Source organism: Cervus canadensis, chromosome 10, assembly GCF_019320065.1.
Source record: "Cervus canadensis isolate Bull #8, Minnesota chromosome 10, ASM1932006v1, whole genome shotgun sequence".
Taxonomy (NCBI): domain Eukaryota; kingdom Metazoa; phylum Chordata; class Mammalia; order Artiodactyla; family Cervidae; genus Cervus; species Cervus canadensis.
Window position 1 is genome coordinate 42,256,068 of NC_057395.1, and position 22,240 is coordinate 42,278,307.

Below are 22,240 nucleotides of genomic sequence, written 5' to 3' on the forward strand. Positions count from 1 at the left end.
AACTTTGTATTAAATGACATTCTACACAGACGCATGAATATTAAGCTAGAAAAATCACTGCAAAGTTAAATAGTCTATCTTTTTTTCCTATTTTTTGCCACACGGCTTGCCTTGCAGGATCTTAGTTCCCTGAACAGGGATTGAATGCAGGCCATGGCAATAAAAGCCTGGAGTCTTAACCACTGAACCCTGGAGGAATTCCAGTACTGTATCTTTGAATAAGCTTTGTCTATGTATGGAAAGTTAAGTCAAGACCTGTACCAATGACCCAGTTGAAACAAGCTGCACTCTCTTTCTTTCCCTTTTATCTGAAATATCCATGCAAATTTTCTTTTGGTTTTCAATTTGCTTCTTTACTATATTTTCCTTGTATAGATAGAACCCAAAAGAGATGATTAGAGGTTTACATTATTGAAATTAATATGGAAGCACACACATGCAAGCCAACCAGGAAAAAATCATTTTGCCCTTTAAAGCTTCAAGCCTATTTACATAACATCTAATTTGAAAATATTGCAGATAATGGGATTAGTGTACTTAATTTTAAAAATAAATCTCTAATCTTAACAAGAAATCTCAGTAATTAAAAGGAAATATAAAAAAAGCTTCAAATAAATGAAGACACTGTTTCTGAGAAGGATGGCTAACGGCCATGAGTAATGAAACTTAATTCTTCTCAAATTAGATCTTTTATTTAAGGTGATTTAAGGTCTGTTTTTCAGGATCTTGAGGAAGTAACACTACAGTTTATCTGAAAGAGATAAAAAGGCAGATATTGTCAAGCCAGTGATTGGAGATTCCATATAAAAGCGTGTGTTAAAGCTATGCTATTTGAAACAGAGTGGTTAAGGCATTCAAATAGATGAGTGTAGCAGAAAGCTAGCTGCATGATTGTAATTGTACATGAAAACAACATTTGATAAGAGAAGCATCATGGATCAATAGGTATAAGAAGAATAATTCAATAAGTGGTTTGAAAAAGTTGACAAGCTATTTGCAGAAATAGCAAAGGAAAATACAGATTCTCCTTCTCTGCCAAAACTTTATGTATAAATTTCAGATAAATTTAGAATTAAATATATAAGAAAAGTAATAGTATTTGAAAAAATCGATAAATATGTAATTGATCTCTAGAAGAAAAGACCATTTGCTAAACATAATGAAAAATCACAAGGGAAAATATCAGTATTTTTGAGTTTATAAATTTTTATCTCTCTGCTTAAGAAATGATAAAATACTAAAAGTAAGCAAAATGTATGAAAAAATATGACTTTCAAATATGATGACTTTAAATTATAAAAAGTTCATCCACTAGAATCTCAACAAATTCATGGCTAAAGAACAAGAATAGATAATATTGAAAAATAAAAGTAAAAAATGAATTTGTGAAAAAATTCAGACTCATCTGTAATGAAATGTCCATCAAAACATCTATGAGATACCATTTTGCTGATGAAATTATGAAAGATTGAAAATCAATGATGTTATTGAGGCTGTGTTAAGATTGGGGCTTCCCTGGTGGCTCAAAGGGTAAAACGTCTGCCTGCCATGTGGGAGACCCAGATTCGATCCCCGGGTCAGAACGTTCCCCTGGAGAAGGAAATGGCAACCCACTCCAGTACACTTATCTGGAAAATTCCATGGATGGAAGAGCCTGGTAAGCTACAGTCCATGGGATTGCAAAGAGTCTCACATGACTGAGCAGCTTCACTTAAGATTGGGACTTTCATAATGGCTGGTGGGAGTGTGAATTGGTACAAATAATCTGGAAAAGGATTTGGCAATGTAAACCCAGAGTAGGATTACTGACAAATTATCCAAAAATTCAGTCAGAAATACAGGGTTGTTCACTGCATTATTATCATTATTGTTGTCATAGCAGCAAGAGTCATGATTTGGTTTATTAGAAATACAGCACATTATATTTGCATTTTATCAAATGCCAAATGTAAAAAAACTGAAATTGTCATGGACAATGAAATTTCAATAGAATTATATGTACTGAATTCAATAACCAGAAGCAATTGGGAAAGGTTTTTTCCAATTGAGATATAATTGACATAGAATGTTGTGTAAATTTAAGGTGCATGATGAATTGATTTCATCCATTTATATATTGTAACATGATTGCCATTGTAGCTTCAACTAAACATCTCCATCACATTACATAATTATCATTTTTGGCGGGAGAGATCTAGTTTTTTAACATCTCCATTTAAGATCTAGCATTTAAGATCTAGCTTCTTAGCAGCTCTGAAGAATGCTGACTCATTGGAAAGGACCCTGATGCTGGGAAAGACTGAAGGCAGGAGAAGAAGCGGATGACAGAGGATTAGATGGTTGGATGGCATCACCAACTTGATGGACATGAGTTTGAGTAAACTCTGGGAGCTGGTAATGGACAGGGAGGCCTGGGGTGCTACAGTCCCTGGGTCGCAAAGAGTCGGACATGACTGAGCAACTGAACTGAACTGAACTGAACTGGTAATTATAATACTGTGTCCCAGAAGTTATTCCTCTTATATTTGGAAGTTTGTGTCTTTGAACCACATCTCCTCAATTCCCCCACACCACCTTCTCTACTCTGTTTCTATAAGTTTGGCTTTTTTAGACTCCAAAAATTTAGATCTTGTTAAGATCTCCACATATAAGGGAGATCATACAGTATTTGTCTTCTCAGTCTGACTTAACTCACTTAACATAATGCCCTCAACATGCATCCATGTTTTTGCAAATGGCAGCCTATTATTTTCCATTGTGTACATATGTATCGGAACTTCCCAGGTGGCGCTGGTGGTAAAGAACCTGCCTGCCAATGCAGGAGACATCGGAGACTCAGGCTTGATCCCTGGGTTGGGAAGATCCCCTGGAGGAGGGCATGGCAACCCTCTCCAGTGTCTTGCCTGGAGAAGTCCATGGACAAAAAAGCCTTGTGGGCTACAGTCTACTGGGTCACAAAGAGTCGGACACCACTGAAGCGACCTAGCACGCACACACACATATGTGTATCTCGTCTTCTTTATTCATCTGTTTTATTCATCTTCTTTGTTTGTCTGTTGACAGACACTTCAGTCATTTCCATATCTTGGCTGTTGTGAATAAAGCGGCAGTAAACATGGAAATGCAGATATCTTTTCTATATCCCGTTAGCATTTCCCTTGGATATATGCCCAGAGTGAGACTTCGGATCGAATGGTAGTTCTATTTTCAATTCTTTGAAGAACCTTCATACTGTTTTCCATGGTGGCTGGACTAGGGGAGTTTTGTGATGGACTGAAGACATTAAGGACCAGAATAGGGGCATCTGATGCAGCCTGGTTGGAAGCAGAGGGTGGAGAAAAAACAATTTCTCTCCATGACCTACGAGTAGGGACGACTTCATTGTCAATGACTCATGTATCACACCCCTCCACCAGATTTTAAGGTGCTTGAGGGCAGGGAGTGATCCTAATGCTTTTGAAGCAGCCAGAGGCCAGTTCTGTGCTGGACACAGAAGAGGACCTTTAGACGTGTGCTTTCTGGAGGAGAGATTCTCCAGCTGGGTTCTGCCTACCTACTTTCTGGGCTGTATTTAATTTCTACTTAGTCTGTTGCTGATGCAGGCTTTGTATGTTTGTTTTAAACTAGGGTCTGATTTCTGAGGTGGGGAAGGTTATTATAAAACAAATACATCTTTCAGCTAAACTATTTACAGTACCTGACACTGGCAACAACAACAAGAAGTAAGCTACTTTATAATTTTAGAAGATTATGTTTGACTCGGAGTCTTGTCATCTCTGAGCCCACAGATATTCTGCCACTGGCGCTCCTTGCAGCCATGATAACGGTTAGGGCTGATGGGTGTCAGGCGTTTTTGTATTGACGCTCTAAGGGTGAGCAGTCTGGAGGCCTTTTTACCCCCTCTTTTAAATTATGCATTTATTTATTTTTTGGCTGTGCCGGTCTTCATGCTCAGCCTTCCTCTAGTTGCCGTGAGCGGGGGCCACTCTCCCTGTGGTGCATGGGCCCCTCCTTGCGGGGGCTTCCCCTGTTGCATGGGCTTTCGAGTGCAGACCCAGCAGCTATGGCTAATGGGCTTCGTGGCTCTGAGGCATGTGGGATCTTCTTGGACCAGGGATTGAACCCATGTCTCCTGCATTGGTAGGCAGATTCTTATCCACTGTGCTGCCAGGGAAATCCCCTGGAAGTCTTATTAATCTCTTCAATAAACCAACCTCTCTATTTAGAATGCTGAAAGGGATTGCAAGGTGGAAAGGTCCTTAATATTGAGTAGAGAGTGCAATTACACACCTTGAAATCATTATGCTGAGGAATAAATTAGATGAAACCGTGCAAGACAGCTTACTGCCTCAGCTCTCCTGTGTGCTCAGTCCCTCAGTGGTGTCCGACTCTTTGCAACCCTGTGGACTGTAGCCCTCCAGGCTCCTCAGTCCATGGGATTTTCCTGGCAAGAATACTGGAGGTTTCCATGCCCTCCTTCAGGGCATCTTCCCGACCCAGGGATCAAACATGTGTCTGCTGCATTGCAGACAGATTTTTTACTGATGAGCCATCAGGGAAGCCTTTATTCTGAGACTCTTGGATGTTTTCCTTGGGAGTAGGATGGAGGGATTTCTACATGCTCCCCTCCAAGTCAAGAGAAGAAACAAATGTGCTGTTTTTAGTGCTGAAATTAGTGCTAATACAAACATTTACTCCTTTGTTTACACTTATGATCTAACAAACAATCTGAAAATATGGCCACTGGGAGAAGTCTTGCCAGGAATGACAATAAAGTAGTTTAATATGCAGAAAACTGTTTCTAAGATGGATACTAGCTGGTGCTTACTGAGGACAATAATTACTCTTAAGATTGCACCCTGCTTCCTTTCTACATTTTTCTTGGTTTTACAAGAATGTTTATCTTAATGGTATATTTCCCTAGAGTCTTTTTTTGTATTCACATTTTACAAGGCTGTCAATGATCATATATATACAATTTTTCATTTTTAATTAATTTAACATCTGGCATAAATATTTTCATGTTATTAATTTTGATGTCCATAATTGTAATTGATGTAAAATATTTTGTTGGGTAATTTAGTGTAATTTATTAAATATAACCTAATGTAAGGATTTGGACTTTTCCAATTTTAATATTATAAAAATGCCACTTTTGCTGTGGTAAAAATGTATTTTTGTGATATGTCTTTTTATTATTTTAAATTATTTAAAATTAGATTCCCAGAAGTGAAGTTTTGGGGCACAATGTTTGAAGTCTTTTTGTTTTTTTTTTACTGAAGTATAGTGATTTACAATATTATATTAGTTTCAGGTATATGACAGTGGTTCAATAGCTTTAAAAACTGAAGTCTTTTTGGTTCTTGATAAAATTGCCAAATTTCTTTCCAAAGTATATAAGTCTACCATCTACAACCTTTTGTTGGTTTCATGAAAGTCTCCTTTTATTTACTGAGAAAAGAGTGAAAGCAACTTGTTTGATGATATGCATGATACGTCCCCCAGAGAAGCCCCCAAATAAAAATGGAATTTGTACATATCTGTAGAGAGAAGAAAAGGTGGAGAAGTTTGGTGGACTTCACAACAAAAGAAAAAGTGGACATCACAACAGTGTCCACATACGTGCGTGCATGGCGGGCAGTGTGGAGAGTTGGGGCTTAATGTACCTAACAAGAGGGTACTCTTCTGCCTGAAAAACAGGCTCAGCTGACCAGATGGTGAGTGAGATGAAGTCACTTTCCTGCCATTGTGCGCAAGATTTCTGGGTATTTGTCATGACTCTGTCCTTAGCTAGTGAAGTCAATGGCGATGCCTCCCTGCAAATGGCAGGAGGCAAAACCCCATTTCCGCTCTAATTTGTCATCATTTGCCCGGGACCTATTCTTTTAGACTTTTGTTTTTAATACATGTATACTCCCTTGGCAATGCTACTAATGCCTTTCTTCCCCCGTTGGTCTCTCTCTGCCCTAATCACGACGAACACAAATGTAATGGGCATAGTATTCCTTCATTTGAGTCTCGCTTTTATTCTTTTAATTCTCAACTGCTGCTCTTCCTGAAGGAGGACTGTGTTACAAAAGAATGGAATTTTCCCAACAATGTTTAGAACATAATAGTTTTAAGAGGCTTCATGTTTGCAAGAGACAAATTAAGCAGCCTCCTCTAATATGTAGACAACATCTGTTACACAAAGTCACCATTAATGATAACACCAGGATCTCCTTTGTAGCTGATTTTCACCCAGCTGCACCGACCCATAAAAGGCGCCAGGAAAGAGGGCTACATATTCATCTCTCAGCTCAGAATGACTTTGGAAAATGGCACATAAACCCAAAGCAAATCTTTGTTAACCTCTGAAGTCGGAGCTTCCATAAATCACTGCTGAGGACAGCTTCTAACCTCCTCACAGCCAACTCATCGTGTCCATTTGGTGTTTTATGATTTGCTCCAAATTTCAAATTGATAATCCAGAAGAAATCCATACGCGAAATGGAGGTATGGATTCAGATAAAGGGGTCAACACGCCCCTTGGTCTGTCAGTTACAAGTTGATACCCTAAACCTTTATTCAGATAACATTCCCATTGGTACCAGAAAGTCTATCACTCAATAAAAACCTTGCAGAATCCTTGAGAGGGCTAGTCAGCTGCAGCTAATAGTTTGATTTAATGAATTGTCCTTATTTTCTTTGATATTAAACATTGAAATTCTTAAAGGAAAACCATCCAGAAGACTAGTAGAGAGGGTTCCACTTTCTTCATAAAAATGAGTTCTATTAATGCTCTCTCTTACAATTTGGTTGTGGAATGTATTCCGGTATGTTTTCTCTTGGTTTCTCTGTGGATGTGTAACTTACAGGGTAATACATCAAATTACTCATTTAATGCCGACTGGGTGCTTGCTATCTCAGGCTTGTTGCTGGATGCCAAGAATGCATGGGGAACAGGATAAAGGCTCTGCCCTCTGGTCGTCTGACCCCCAGATGGAGAGAGAAACAACAAATGACTAGACTTATAAATAAGGCAGGAGTGATTGAGAGATGGCACTTTAAATGAAGCATTTAGAGACAGACTCTCTTCAGCATCTTAAATGAAGCAGGGGAGTGCTTCATTTAGTGTGGATCTGCAGGAAACACATGATCCAGGCAGAGGGAACGTCAACTGCACAGGCCTCAGACTTGGCGGGTGCAGGAGATAGGATGGAAGGCTGTGTGGCTGGTTGTAGGGAGGACCGGAGATGAAGGTAAGGCTGTGAGGTGGGCACCTATCAGCTCTGGGAGGCCCTGAGGCCCACAGGGATGGGTGGGATTTCACACCCTGTGAAGGAACACCCCGGAGGCTTTAAAGCAAATTCAAACAATTGCACCTATTTTATACCAGCTGAAAGATCTCTCTGAAGCATAAAGAAATCATAATGTAACTCAGTTTGCCCACCTGTCACAAGAGGTTTCCTTAACAAATGACTTAAAATGAAATTTTGAATCAGTTCAATTCAGTCCCTCAGTCGTGTCTGATTCTTTGTGACCCCATGGACTGCAGCATGCCAGGCCTCCCCGTCCATCACCAACTCTCAGAGTTTACTCAAACTCATGTCCATTGAGTTGGTGATGCCATCCAACCATCTCATCCTCTGTTGTCCCTTTCTCCTCCTGCCTTCAGTCTTTGCCGGCATCAGGGTCTTTTCCAATGAGTCGGTTCTTCGCATCAGGTGGTCAAAGTATATTGAAGTTTCAGCTTCAGCATCAGTCCTTCCAATGAATATTCAGGACTGATTTCCTTTAGGTTGACTGGTTTGATCTGGTTTAAAATGCAATTTTAACCAAGGCTTATGGATGTCCAGGGGCTTACAGATGGTTTTCATATAGTCCCCAGAAGGCTTACAAAGGGTTATATGTTTTTACACATGTGTAAGAAGAATCCAGACCCAAAGAATGCAAAGAACCACTGGTTTAGATGACCCTAAATTAATGGAGTTCCAGCTGTATATTACACGACCTTCTAAGTCCTAAATATAGCTGCCAGTCTTCTATCAGTAATTTTTTAAAAAATGTGGGACTTCGCTTTTCATTTCCTTTCTTTGTCATTAATCAGGTGTGTCTTTTCCAGTCTCTTTGTCCTCTCTGGTACATTATATTCCTTTCTTTATCCTCTTTGTTTCCCTGTTCTTCACCATGTAACTCTGCAGGGCAGGACGTACTTCTGTATATCTCGGCTCTGGTCAGGTGACTTGCTTTGGCCAATGGGATGTCAGGAGACCCGATACAAGCAAGCTCGTGGACAGCACTCGTGAGCTCTTGCTCTTTTGCATCTGCCATCATCAGGAGAAGGAACTGCGTGGGCTAACATGCCAGTCCCCAGGGAGAGAAAGAGAGACCTGTAGGAAGCTGAGTCATCTAGCCACACCCAGGCTAGACTGGTTGATGCAGATCTGTGAGCTAAATGAGTGCTTATTTATGCCACTGAGACTTCCCTGAGAACATTTATTACACAGTAAGAGTTAACTGATATTGCCACCATACTTGCAGTCTCCTTTTAGAAACACCAGATTGGACATCCTGAAAGTCATGTTCATTTGTACCCATTTGGGGTCCTGATTCAAAACCCATTTTCAAATTTCATAACCGTGTTAATCAACTCTGGTTGTTTGCGCTTCCTTCCTGGCACCCTCTCTGGCTTTGCTTTCAAAAACTGGCACAGCTGCTCTCAGAGGCCAAGTACTAGAGGGTTCCACTGGTGGCAGAAGGGCGAAGTTTGCAGCCCTAATCTCATAATACTGTGACACAGCCTGGCGGCGGCGTCTGCCACAGCTTCCTAGCCAGGTATAGGATGCTAATGAAGGCTACAAATCCCCCTTCCGAGAGGGGTGTAAGCTGCAGAACCTTGCTAAATGCCTGTCATTAATGTAAAACGCAGCATACCAGCTGAACCTTGGGATATGCTTAATTGCCCAGGGTGGCTTAATCTTCAGCCCTGCCAGTTGCAGAAGGATTACTTGTCTTTGGTGAACTCAGTTGAGAGTTGAAAGTAAATTTGCTTAAATAGTAGAGTTTAGAAGAGGAATAACAGAAGAATCATAAGTAACTGCTACTGGAAAGTAAACTACAGCTAACTCTAACCAAGGGCTGCCTTCCAGAGAAAAGCATCAGAAACTCTTGATTTAGGCTTTTGTTCAACTACCATATGAGTAACAAGGATAAAATGGGTTCTAGTTAAAGTCATGCCTGGGTGCATGCTGAGTCACTTCAGTCTTGTCTGACTCTGTGTAACTATGGACTGCAGCCCGCCAGGTTCTTCTGTCCATGGGATTCTCCAGGCAAGAATACTGCAGTGGGTTGTCATGCCCTCCTCCAGGGGGTCTTCCCAACCCAGGGATTGAACCTCTGTCTCTTATGTCTCCTGAATTAGCAAGCGGGTTCTTTACCAAGAGTGCCACTTTACCACTAGTGCCACCAGATAAAGCCATAGTCATGACCAAAGCAATATTCAGTTCAGTTCAGTTCAGTCGCTCAGTCATGTCCGACTCTTTGCGACCCCATGAATTGCAGCACGCCAGGCCTCCCTGTCCATTACCAACTCCCAGAGTCTACCCAAACCCATGCCCATCGAGTTGGTGATGCCATCCAGCCATCTCATCCTCTGTCGTCCCCTTCTCCTCCTGCCCCCAATTCCTCCCAGCATCAGGGTCTTTTCCAATGAGTCAACTCTTCACATGAGGTGGCCAAAATACTGGAGTTTCAGCTTCAGCATCAGTCCTTCCAATGTATATTCAGGACTGATCTCCTTTAGGATGGACTGGTTGGATCTCCTTGCAGTCCAAGGGACTCTCAACAGTCTTCTCCAACACCACAGTTCAAAACCATAAATTCTTTGGCACTCAACTTTCTTCACAGTCCAACTCTCACATCCATACATGACCACTGGAAAAACCACAGCCTTGACCAGATGGACCTTTGTTGACAAAGTAATGTCTCTGCTTTTTAATGTGCTATCTAGGTTGGTCATAACTTTCCTTCCAAGGAGTAAGCGTCTTTTAATTTCACGGCTGCAGTCACCATCTGCAGTGATTTTGGAGCCCCAAAAAGTAAAGTCTGACACTGTTTCCACTTGTCTCCCCATCTATTTCCCATGAGGTGATGGGACCAGATGCCATGATCTTAGTTTTCTGAAAGTTAAGCTTTAAGACAACTTTTTAACTCTCATCTTTCACTTTCATCAAGAGGCTTTTTAGTTCCTCTTCACTTTCTGCCATAAGGGTGGTGTCATCTGCATATCTGAGGTTTTTGATATTTCTCCCGGCAATCTTGATTCCAGCTTGTGCTTCCTCCAGCCCAGTGTCTCTCATGATGTACTCTGCATGTAAGTTAAATAAGCAGGGTGACAGTATACAGCCTTGACATACTCCTTTTCCTATTTGGAACCAGTCTGTTGTTCCATGTCCAGTTCTAACTGTTGCTTCCTGACTTGCATACAGGTTTCTCAAGAGGCAGGTCAGGTGGTCTGGTATTCCCATCTCTTTCAGAATTTTCCACAGTTTATTGTGATCCACACAGTCAAAGGCTTTGGCATAGTCAATAAAGCAGAAATAGATGTTTTTCTGGAACTCTCTTGCTTTTTCGATGATCCACCAGATATTGGCAATTTGACCTCTGGTTCCTCTGCCTTTTCTAAATCCAGCTTGAACATCTGGAAGTTCACAGTTCACGTATTGCTGAAGCCTGACTTGGAGAATTTTGAGCATTACTTTACTAGCATGTGAGATGAGTGCAACTGTGCGGTAGTTTGAGCATTCTTTGGCATTGTCTTTCTTAGGGATTGGAATGAAAACTGACCTTTTCCAGTCCTGTGGCCACTGCTGAGTTTTCCAAATTTGCTGGCATATTGAGTGCAGCACTTTCACAGCACCATCTTTCAGGATTTGAAATAGCTCAACTGGAATTCCATCACATCCACTAGCTTTGTTCGTAGTAATGCTCTAGGGCCCACTTGACTTCACATTCCAGGATGTCTGGCTCTAGGTGAGTGATCACACCATCGTGATTATCTGGGTTATGAAGATCTTTTTCGTACAGTTCTTCTGTGTATTCTTGCCACCTCTTCTTAATATCTTCTGCTTCTGTTAGGTCCATCCCATTTCTGTCCTTTATCAAACCCATCTTTGCATGAAATGTTCCCTTGGTATCTCTAATTTTCTTGAAGAGATCTCTAGTCTTTCCCATTCTGTTGTTTTCCTCTATTTCTTTTCATTGATCGCTGAGGAAGGCTTTCTTATCTCACCTGGCTATTCTTTGGAACTCTGCATTCAAATGGGAGTATCTTTCCTTTTCTCCTTTGCTTTTCACTTATCTTCTTTTCACAGCTATTTGTAATGCCTCCTTAGACAACCATTTTGCCTTTTTGCATTTCTTTTCCATGGGGATGGTCTTGATTCCTGTCTCCTGTACAATGTCACGAACCTTCGTCCATAGCTCATCAGGCACTCTGTCTATCAGATCTAGTCCCTTAAATCTATTTATCACTTCCACTGTATAGTCATAAGGGATTTGATTTAGGTCATACCTGAATGGTCTAGTGGTTTTCCCTACTTTCTTCAGTTTAAGTCTGAATTTGGCAATAAGGAGTTCATGATCTGAGCCACAGTCAGGTCCCGATCTTGTTTTTGCTGACTGTATAGAGCTTCTCCATCTTTGGCTGCAAAGAATATAATCAATCTGATTTCAGTGTTGACCATCTGGTGATGTCCATGTGTAGCAATATTATCTTAATATCAAAGCTACATTTCCCTGCATGAACCTTTGACAGTAAAGGGATATAAGGGTTTTGCTGATTCTGAGCTTCACTGTTATCAGTACTGTTATGAAGACAATTCCCTAGCTTCAACTCTACAGACTCAGTTTAAGAGCAAAACAATTATGAGCATCTTTTCCAAACAGAGCTGTCATAAAGAGGTTTTTCTTTAAAAAAAATATAATTCTATTAGTATTGATAAATATGTGTTGAGGATAAAATTGTTGTAAACTCTTCATACATGTTGACTTCTGCAGACGGCTGCTGTTTACCTACCACTGACCTCTTCTTTCCTTCCCCCTTTATAATAGAAGCTCAGTTTTACTTAGGACAAACAAGTGATCTGCTGAAAGGTGATGTTTTTCAGCTTCCCAGATGGGCATGGCCATATGACTTTGTTTGGGCCAGTGAGTTGAAAGTAAGAGTGTTGTGTGAGGTCTCTTCAAGAGCAGAGGCATGTCTTTCTCTTCCTTGCTTTTTCAGTGGGCCTAGAACATGGATGTGATAGATGGCCTTCCAGCAGCTATCTTGGATCATGAGGTCTAGGGTCATTATAGGGACAGAAGGACAGAGAACTCCAAAGAGCCTGGACTCCCAAGGACTGTGCAGAGCAGCCCTGCCATCAAGTACTATCTGCCTCCAGATTTATTTCATGAGGGAGAAAAAGAAATCTGTATCTGATATAAGCTACTGTCATTTGGAATTTTCTGTCCTTCCCAGACAAACCTACTTTTGGTTGTTATGTTTCCATATTGCTTCTGAGCCTCTGAAGCAGCAGCAACAAATACTTTCAAAGCACCTCTTTTGGGCTCAGGCAGCATTAGAGAGCACCGTCACCTCAGAGCCAATATGACTTACACTCAGAGACTGCAAGGATAAATTTCAGATGGTGGGGTAGGGAGTATGAATGAAAATTCCTTTTCTTTTTCCTTTTTGGCCACTTGGCAAATGGCATTGCTGTGTTTGCCCTGCCATTACCAATGGAGGGGTTTGTGAGGCCAGTGTTTTCCTAGGGGGCTTCCCCGATGGCTCAGCGGGTAAAGAATCTGCATGCAGTGCAAGAGGCACAGTAGATTCAGGTTCGATCCCTGGGTTGGGAAGAGTCCCTAGAGGAGGAAAATGGCAACAGACTCCAGTATTCTTGGCTGAAAAATCCCAAGGGCAGAGGAACCTGGCGGGTTACAGTCCAGAGGGTTGCAAAGACTTGGACATGACGGAGTGACTAAGCATGCAAAAAAAAAAAAAAAAAGCACAGGTTTCATAGTAGCTTTATCAGTCTTCAAAGTAGTCCTTGTTTCAAGAACTCACTCTGTACTCAGGATGTGGATGGCCACTCCAGAGGCTGAGCAAGGACTCATTTCTGGGTCTTGCTCTTTCATTTTTCCTTTTATCCTTTCTCCCTCCTTCGTCTCTCCCTCTGACTCCTTTGCCCCTACCCTGTCCCTGCCCTGCTTTCTCCATCTCTCTTTCTTTCTCCATTCCTTCTTTCCTTTCTGGAGCAGAAGTGTTTATTTGTGTGAAATGTAACCTTGTTGGGAAAATGGGGACTTTATTTTCTTAACAGAAAATATCACCTACCTCATAAACATTGCCCCTCATAAATCAAAGGGGGTAATTTACCAAAAGGAATATTTAGTGAACATTCTCCACTCATCTCCCCTTTCCCAGTCCCCACATTTTCCTCCCCACAGCCCAGTACTCTTATCCGTGTCTTATGTGGACCTGATATATTTGTTGTTCAACAAATATATATTCAGTTGTGTCCACCTCTTTGTGACCCCATGGACTGCAGCATGCCAGGCTTCCCTGCCCCTCACCATCTCCCGGCATTTGCTCAAACTCATGTCCATTGCATTAGTGATGACCTGATATATAAATTCAAACACATATTACATCTTCCTTCTGTGGTGTCCTTCAACTTGCATTTTTACACTTCATTGTGTGTCCTACAGATTTCCCATGTTAATTCACAGGGAGCCTCTTCATTCTTATTTTTTAAAGCAGTGTAATAGTCCATTTTGAGGAGCTGTCTAGGGTCCTGCTGGTGAGCACCGTGATTGTTCTTAACACCACTGCTGCTGAGAACAGTCTTACACAGGTGTTGCATTTAGAAGGGAGGTGGTAGTATCATCTGCTGGGTGAATGTCTGGAGCTGAGTGGAACTGACGGACCACAACCACATGTAACTATGCAGATGAAGATCACAGTTACAATCTTTTTTTTTTTTTTAAATCAAACCTGTGCCCCCTGCAGTGAAAGCATGGAGTCCTAAACACTGGGCCATCAGGGAACCCCCCACAGTTATAATCTTGAGTGGAAGAAGCCAGACACAGGAAAAACACACTGTATTAGTCTATTTATATGAAGTACAAAACTGGGCAAGACTAATCTTTGCTGTTAGATGTCAAGATAGTGGGCACCCTTGGGTGGGTAGTGACTGAGAGGGCCCAGGGAGCTTGCAGGGATGCTGGGAATGTTCCCTTTGTTGATTGGATACTGGTTTCATTGATGTGTTCACCTCATAGAAATTCATCAAATCATATACTTACCATGTGTCTTTTTTATTGTTGAGGAAACCCATGTGCCTTTTTAATATAATATATACATATGTATATAACATATACATATATTTGTGCTTCTATAGATGCAGTTTCAATCCCTGGGTCAGGAAGATCCCCTGGAGAAAGGAATGGCAACCCACTCCAGTATTCTTGCCTGGGAAATCCCATGGACAGAGGAGCCTGGCAGGCTACACTCCATGGGGTTGCAAAAGAGTCCAACACAACTTAGTGGCTAAAGAGCAACAACAACAATACATTTTAAGGTACTCTCTATTAAAATTTTAGTTTCTGGCCATCGCCATGCAATTGACCCCCTCTATTCATCTCACCCTCCCCCACGTCTACCCCCTCCCCCCCCGCCCTGGGGACCACTGCTCTATACTCTGTACCTAAATATTTGTTTTTGTTTGGCTTGGTTTGTAAAATATTTGTTTATTTATTTGGCCATGCCGAGTCTTAGTTGTGGCATGTGGGATTTAGTTCCCTGACCAGGGATTGAACCTAGGCCCCTTGCATTCAGAGCATGGACTCTTAGCCACTGGACCACCAGGGAAGTCCCTGTTTGTTTTTTATAGTCCACATAGAGTGAAATCTGGGCTGATAGGGTGGAAAGAAGCCTGTGAAGAGAAGTAGGAACTCAGGGGCTGGGGTGCCAGCCTACGGCAGGGTCTTGAGAAAACAGGGGTCCTCTCAGTGGTGGATGTTCTGTCCATGATATGAATTAATTCAATGATACTGCTTTCTTCCTGACAGAGCTGCTACTCTGGGGGAAATAAAACATTTTAGAGGACGACGAGTGGAAATCTAGTTGATGTTTGTTGGACCCTGTGAAGGAGGTGGCAGGCAACCTCTCCCCCCACCTGCTTTCCTCCTCTATCTGCCTCTCCATTGTCATTTCCCTCCTGTCTCATCCTCTAGGACACTGAGTCCCAGACTTCCGTGCCTTGCAAACTCTAGTGGTTCCTTCTTCAGCAGGTGTTCGTGGGGTTTTCCCTGCCTGGGCTCTGCTGATCCAGAGGGTGAGGGCCCCTCAGGTGGTGGTTCCGGGGCTGGGAGCCTGCCTTGGACACGGCCCCTCCCGTTCTGACTCCCTGACAGCAATGCTGCAGCTGCTCTCCAGAATTTACCTGCAGGAAAACCTACTTAGCCACAGCCAGGGCCGATTAAATTCCTCCCAGAGACTCCAGACTCATGTAAAGAATGCATGTTCCTTCTGGTAGCATCACTTTGCTGCTGCTGCTGCTGCTAAGTCACTTCAGTCGTGTCTGACTCTGTGCAACCCCATAGATGGCAGCCTGCCAGGCTCCCCGGTCCCTGGGATTCTCCAGGCAAGAACACTGGAGTGGGTGGCCATTTCCTTCTCCAATGCATGAAAGTGAAAAGTGAAAGTGAAGTCGTTCAGTCGTGTCCAACTCTTATCAACCCCATGGACCGCAGCCTACCAGGCTCCTCCATCCATGGGATTTTCCAGGCAAGAGTACTGGAGTGGGGTGCCATTGCCTTCTCCAGCATCTCTTGAACCCACCCTTATCCACAACTAGCCTCCAGAATAATTGCATTAAAAGAACTTTTGCCTGCTTTGAGGTGTGCTTTCATTAGAAGGGCCCTTGTGTTAGCTTAGATTGGTTTTGTCTGGAGCCAATCAGGACACTGAGCTGCTGATGACAAATGGATCTTTTCTGGTCCCCACGCCCCCTCCTCCATGGAAGGCAGTGGGGGCGGGGGGGGGGGCAGATGGAGTCGTGTTTCAGGTGAGCTGGCACGAAGGTATGAAATGCACGTTTGCTTCATGTGACCCAGAAGAGCCGTCCACAGAGGCATGAAAAGTGAGTGTTAGTTGCTCAGTCGTGTCCGACTCTTTGTGACCTCAGGGACTGTAGCCCACCAGTCTCCTCTGTCCATGGAATTCTCCAGGTAAGAATACTGGAGTGGGTTGCCATGTCCTTCTCCAGGGGGATCTTCCTGACCCAGGGATTGATCCCAGGTCTCCCTCGTTCCAGGCAGATTCTTTACCATCTGAGGCACCAGGGAAGCCCACCAAGAGGCATGCGTGATGTTCATGTGATACAGTTGTAACAACTTAGGTTGGACTTTTGATTGATAGATGGTGCTGGTGGTGGGTTTTTCTGAGCATCCCTCTGTGACACTTCATATTATAAAACATAATATTTACCTTTTATTTGATACGACCTGATGAGCCACTTCTTTTGTGGCTAGTAGAGCAGGAAGACTACGATACCAGCTCTTAGATTTGAAACTGACATCTGCCATTTACTATGCAATTTTAGGTGAGTACTTTAAACATTCCCATGATATGGTTTTCCCATCTGTAAACTGGGTGCACTAACTGGTACCAGCCACATAGGGATGTACGTGTGTGTGTGTGCTACGTCGCTTCAGTCGTGTCCAACTCTTTGAGACCCTATGGACTGTAGTCTGCCAGGTTCCTCTGTCCATGGGATTCTCCAGGCAAGAATACTGGAGTGGGTTGCCATGCCCTCCTCCCAGGGGTCTTTCTGACCCAGGGATCGAACCTGCATCTCTTCTGCATTAGCAGGCGGGTTCTTTACCACTAGCACCACCTGGGAAGCCCACATAGGGATATAGGAAGGAGTAAATGAGTTAATACCTATTAACCACTTGGAACAGTGTCTGAACATAGGAAATACTAAACAAATGTGCCGTGCGATTATTAAAATTCTTTTTTTTCAAAGAATGATGAACAGTTGTCATCTAAAATTGACTTGTGACCTCACCAGCCTTCTTTACAAACACAGTAACAGACAGCCCCCTGCACAATGTAGAAGCTTAAATCAGCACCCATATCACTTCTCTTCTTCAGTATCAAGAACTCACCTTGCCAAGGTGAGGACCCCTCTGAAACAACAGGATACTTCAAAATCAGGACTTTGGATTTCAGCTGACCTGGGCAGATCATGTTGTGAATCTTGTCTCAATCTGCTTCATTTCCAAATAACAGCTCATGATGATCAAAATCACCTTTACTCTCCCTGTGGGTTTTGAGTAACTTGGATTCTTTCTTATAAAGTTTTGTTATTTCCAGGTGGAAGCTTACTTATCCCCTGTGTCTCAAGAAATGACCCTCACCCCTTGGCCACGTTTCTGCTGGGAAACCAGAGACTAAAGTCTTCTCCTTGAACGTGAGTATTCGGAGCCATCCTGGAACCTGGGCAGAGTAGAAGTCAGTGGCCACCTTTGGCACATTCTTAGTTGTTTTGAGGACCAGCTGCTATATCCTTTGAAATAAATTTCCAGTCAATAAACACAAAGATAAACACCCACAAATGAAGATACAAACAACATATTTTAAATTTATCTATCTCATCTCATTCGCATCCCAAAAACATTTGAAAGCTGGGGGAGGAGGGATGAGCATTCTGGGGTTGACCCAGCACCCAGCTTTCTGCTTCCTTCCAGCCCCTCTCACCGCCATCACGTCACTCTTGTAGCCTTTCATCTTTGGGGTAGCCTTTAATGTTTGGTTATCAAGACCAAACTGCCACTGTGAGAGATCACAGGTGAGAGGAGGGGGAGGGATACCCAGAGCTGACGCTGGAGGTAATTTTGGAGATCACCCCGAACTCTGTCTCCAAGTGCATGATCTCTGTTCTGAGATATCTGAATATCTATGCAAAGGGGTCCAGGGTGAATGAGAGAAATACGAAATCACCACTAGGCCAGCATTGCAGTAAAAATCTTCATAGGCAAGATCCTTCACTGGAGGACAAAATCTGCTGGCAAAAGCTTGAGGAGGATATCTGCAATATTTACATACCCCTCTCCCAATAAGATGCTTGTTCATTACAAATGGAAAGATGGTAACCTGGCCATGGAGACACCAGGAGGACCCCACTTCACACAGATGGTCATCATCAGTGATGAGACACATCGACTCTATGTCCCCCTGACCTGACATGCTGAACCGAGGGGAACCCAGCTCCACTTCTGCTTCCCAAAGGGCACAAGTTCAGTCTCAGGAGAAGACATCAGATAAACCCAAACCGGAAGACACTCATAGGCAAATGACAAGTACTCTTTTTTTTTTTTAATTAAATTCTCTAGCAGTGGCATGCAGGCTCAGTTGCCCTGTGACATGTGGGATCTTAGTTCCCTGATGCTTCCCCGGTGGCTCAGATGGTAAAGAATCTGTCTACAATGCGGGAGACCTGGATTTGATACCTGGTTTTGGAAGATCCTCTGGAGAAGGAAGTGGCAACACACTCCAGTACTCTTGCCTGGGAAATCCCATGGACAGAGGAGCCTGACAGGCTACAGTCCACGGGGCCACAAAGAGTCTGACACGATGAGTGAGTAAGACTAACACAAAGGGATCAAACCCACAAGCCCTGCATAACAAAGCAGATTCTTAACCTGGACCACCAGCGAAGTCCCTGACCAGTACTCTTAATTAAAGTTTCAAAGTCATGAAAGACAGAGGCTGAGCAGCTGCTCAGATTGGAGATGTGACACCTACACGGAAAGTGGGATCCTGGAGTGGGTCTGGGGCCAGAAAAAGGATGTTAGTGGGAAAAGTGGCGAAATCCAAGCAAAGTCTGCAGTTGGGCGTCTGGTTCCGACGTTCATCTCCTGGTGGTGCTGCTCACCCTGTGGTCGTGGGATAGGTTTGCCTCGGGGGAATCTGGGTCGGGCGCAAATAGAAACGCTCCCAAACTCTCCCTGAAAGTAAGGCCTTTCCTGATGACAAAATGTGTCATCGTTTGATTGGTGGACGTATCACAGACGAGGATATTGTCAAGTGCATCACAGCAGTGCAGGAAAGAACTTTGTATTCGACAGACGTCTTGTCACAGAATATCCCAAATCTCGACTTTGGAAAGCATTGTGGGGAACCCAGCAGTGTTTTCTTCCATTAAAGCTGTCTTCACTCCGGAAAACAAGATGAGCAAAGGCTCATCCCCAGCTTGAACACCCACTGGGGTACTGACGTGGAGGGACACGGGCAAACGTGTGCATTTTTCCTTATTGGAGTATAGTTGCTTTACAGTGCTATGTCAGTTTCTGCTGTATAGCTCTGTGAATCAGCTGTAAGGATACGTGTATCCCCTCGCTCTCGAGCATCCCTCCCCTCTCGCCCCTTTGAGGTCATCACAGAGCGCTGAGCTGAGCTCCCTGTGCTACAAATATGGCAGCTTCCCATGAGCGATCTACTTCATGCATGGCAGTGTACTTATGTCAATGCTACTTTCTCAGTTTGTCCTACCCTCTCCTTGCCCTCCATGCCCACAGTCCTTTTTCTGCCTCTGCATCCCTATTCCTACCCTCTAAACAGGCTCATCTGTACCACTTTCCTATTAATAGATTGCACATATATGTGTTAACATATGATATTTCTTTTTCTCTTTCTGACTCACTTAATTCCATATGACAGACTCTAGTTCCATCCACATCTCTACAGATGATTCAACTTTGTTCCTTTTAACGGTTGAGTAATATTCCATTGTATACATGTACCACATCTTCTTTATTCATTTATCTGTCCAGGGACATTGAGGTTGCTTCCATGAAACTATTTTGTTTTTTACAAAGTTGGTCCAGAGATTTTTGTAAGATCGCACTTTTCACCCCTAGTGATTCCTGCAGGAGAGCTGAGCACAGTCTCTTCCTCAGGTTCATAGAAAAACCAGAGCTCTCACAGACACGTGAGACCCGTTAGGTGATAAAACCAATGCAGGAAGAAGTCTGGGTCACCCGCAAGAATCCTGGATTTATTGTCAACATACCTCAGAGGTCTTTCATCACGACAATGGCTAAAGATCTGTGTTAAGAGTGACATTAAATGAACACCTTCAATTCCCATGCTGCTGCGTGGGTTTCACAACACTTTCTCATTTTATTTCAGCAGCAGCCGGAGACTGTGGAGGGCCTTTGCGGCCCTGGCTCCTGCCTGGGGTCACCACCACCCTGGCTGAAGGTGGGATGAGAGCAAAGAAAAGCTGAAATATCCTGGTCCTACTCCTCAAAGCTGCCACTTTTGACCCTCTCTGATTTTGGTTCCACATCAAAACTCTTTATTTCCTTAGAAAGGGTACATATTGTGAAGCTTTTAAAAAAAAGTTGAACTGTGTACAAATGACATGGCATATTGTATTGTTTTACTAAGCGTAATTGACCCATCATAGCTTTTAGGATCAGACTTTATCAAAATTGCAGCAGAATGCTCTACAACGCGGATATTTAGGGTAAAAGTAGGTTTTTAGCACCTGACCCAACCATGAACAGCTTCATCGCGACCATTGCTAAACAGACATTAAAGTACTCATGTAAATTCTATTTGAATAACTTTCATGCCTTGTAAAATCTGAAGCACCTTTGAAATTGATGTGGCGTTAGAATGTTTAAAGAAATAAATTTGCGTTTAAGACCAGCTTTATCAGAATCCATGAAGGTTATACTGTGGCATCAATGTGCATAGTATAAATGCTGGGGGAACAAAAAGAAAAAAAAAAAACCCAAAGAATGGAAAAATTCCTGTTGGATGTCACGTTCCCTGTTTATTATTCTGGGATCATCACGAAAGTAGCATTAGCACTGCCGCCTCCTGCTTCTCAGTCGCGGGGTTGAACTCCGTCAGGGTCTCTTCCTCCAACTCAAGTCATTAGGAGTGAGGATTCCGAGGAGAAAGGGTTGCCTTGTGTATTTTGCATCCTCTGCTTCTGACACTTTAGGTTACCGTTGCAAGATGAATGTTTATCCCATTTCCTCACTGGATTAATTAACCCAGCTTCCGCCTTGGTTTGGGCCCCCAGCCCCATTGCCCAAGTCTCCATTAGAGCTTTCACTTCGCTGGCCAGGCTGGGGGCACTTGACAACAGTGTTCCTAATCTAATTGCCTGGGATCAGGGTGGTAAACTTTGCAAGGATGTTTGCATCAAGAGTGCTCTTTCAGGTTGCCTTGTTATTCCCTCCTGTGGCTGATCTCATACCTCATTTCAGCACAGGACATCATGTTCCCTGAGGGAGTGACCTGGAGTCGGGAGGGGCTGACAAGGGAGCCCCGTCTGCAGCCCGTCCCCGAGCCCCTCACCCTCCCACACGTCCATTCTGCCAGGGACTGGGCTGTCCCTCACTGTCACCAGATGCACCTTCCAGGGAAGAAGGCAAATCCTGACTAGTCTCGTCCTGATTCCCCCTGAGGTGATGAAGGGGGAAGCTGGTAGGAGAGAAGGGGTGGCTAAGAAAAGGGCTTAAATTAAGGTGCTCTTCATGTGCAGTTCCTCATCCCTGAGACATAGAACTGTATTCCAATCTAACTTCCTTTACAATCTAAATTCATTCTTCTGAGAAGGGTTCTACAGGATTCTGAAACCTGTCCAAAGGGCCTTTGGTCCACACGAGGTCAGGAACCTGTGGGTGGGGGCTCCAGCCCACCCTCCAGCCAAGCAAGAATGGGGGCTTATGAGTGCCCTGTCCTGTCCCACCGCACCCCACCCCACCCAGGTATGTAGTCAGGAATCAACCAAGGCTGTCCTAGTATATATATTTTTAAAACCTCTATTTTCTTTAATGGAATTTTACCTAGTCTGTAGCGTTTGTGACTGAGGGCAGAAAGTGTGTGAAAGGATAAACACACATCCTCACTCCCACTCCATGCCCACCCCTTCCTCACCCCTTCCCCATCCCTTGCTGCCATGGCCATTCATTTCAGAGCAAGCGGAAGGTTTCAGGAGAGCAGAGGTGTTAATGAGCGTTTTATCGAGGGGTAAATGTTTTTTCTCTTGTACAGCTCCCTCCTAACAGAAGATCGGTGTGGTTCAGATATTCCCGGTCCTGTATGGAGCCTCTGGCCACATGGGATTAAACTTAAATTAGTGAAAATTAAATAAAATGGAAAACCCAGTTCCGCAGACTCACTAGC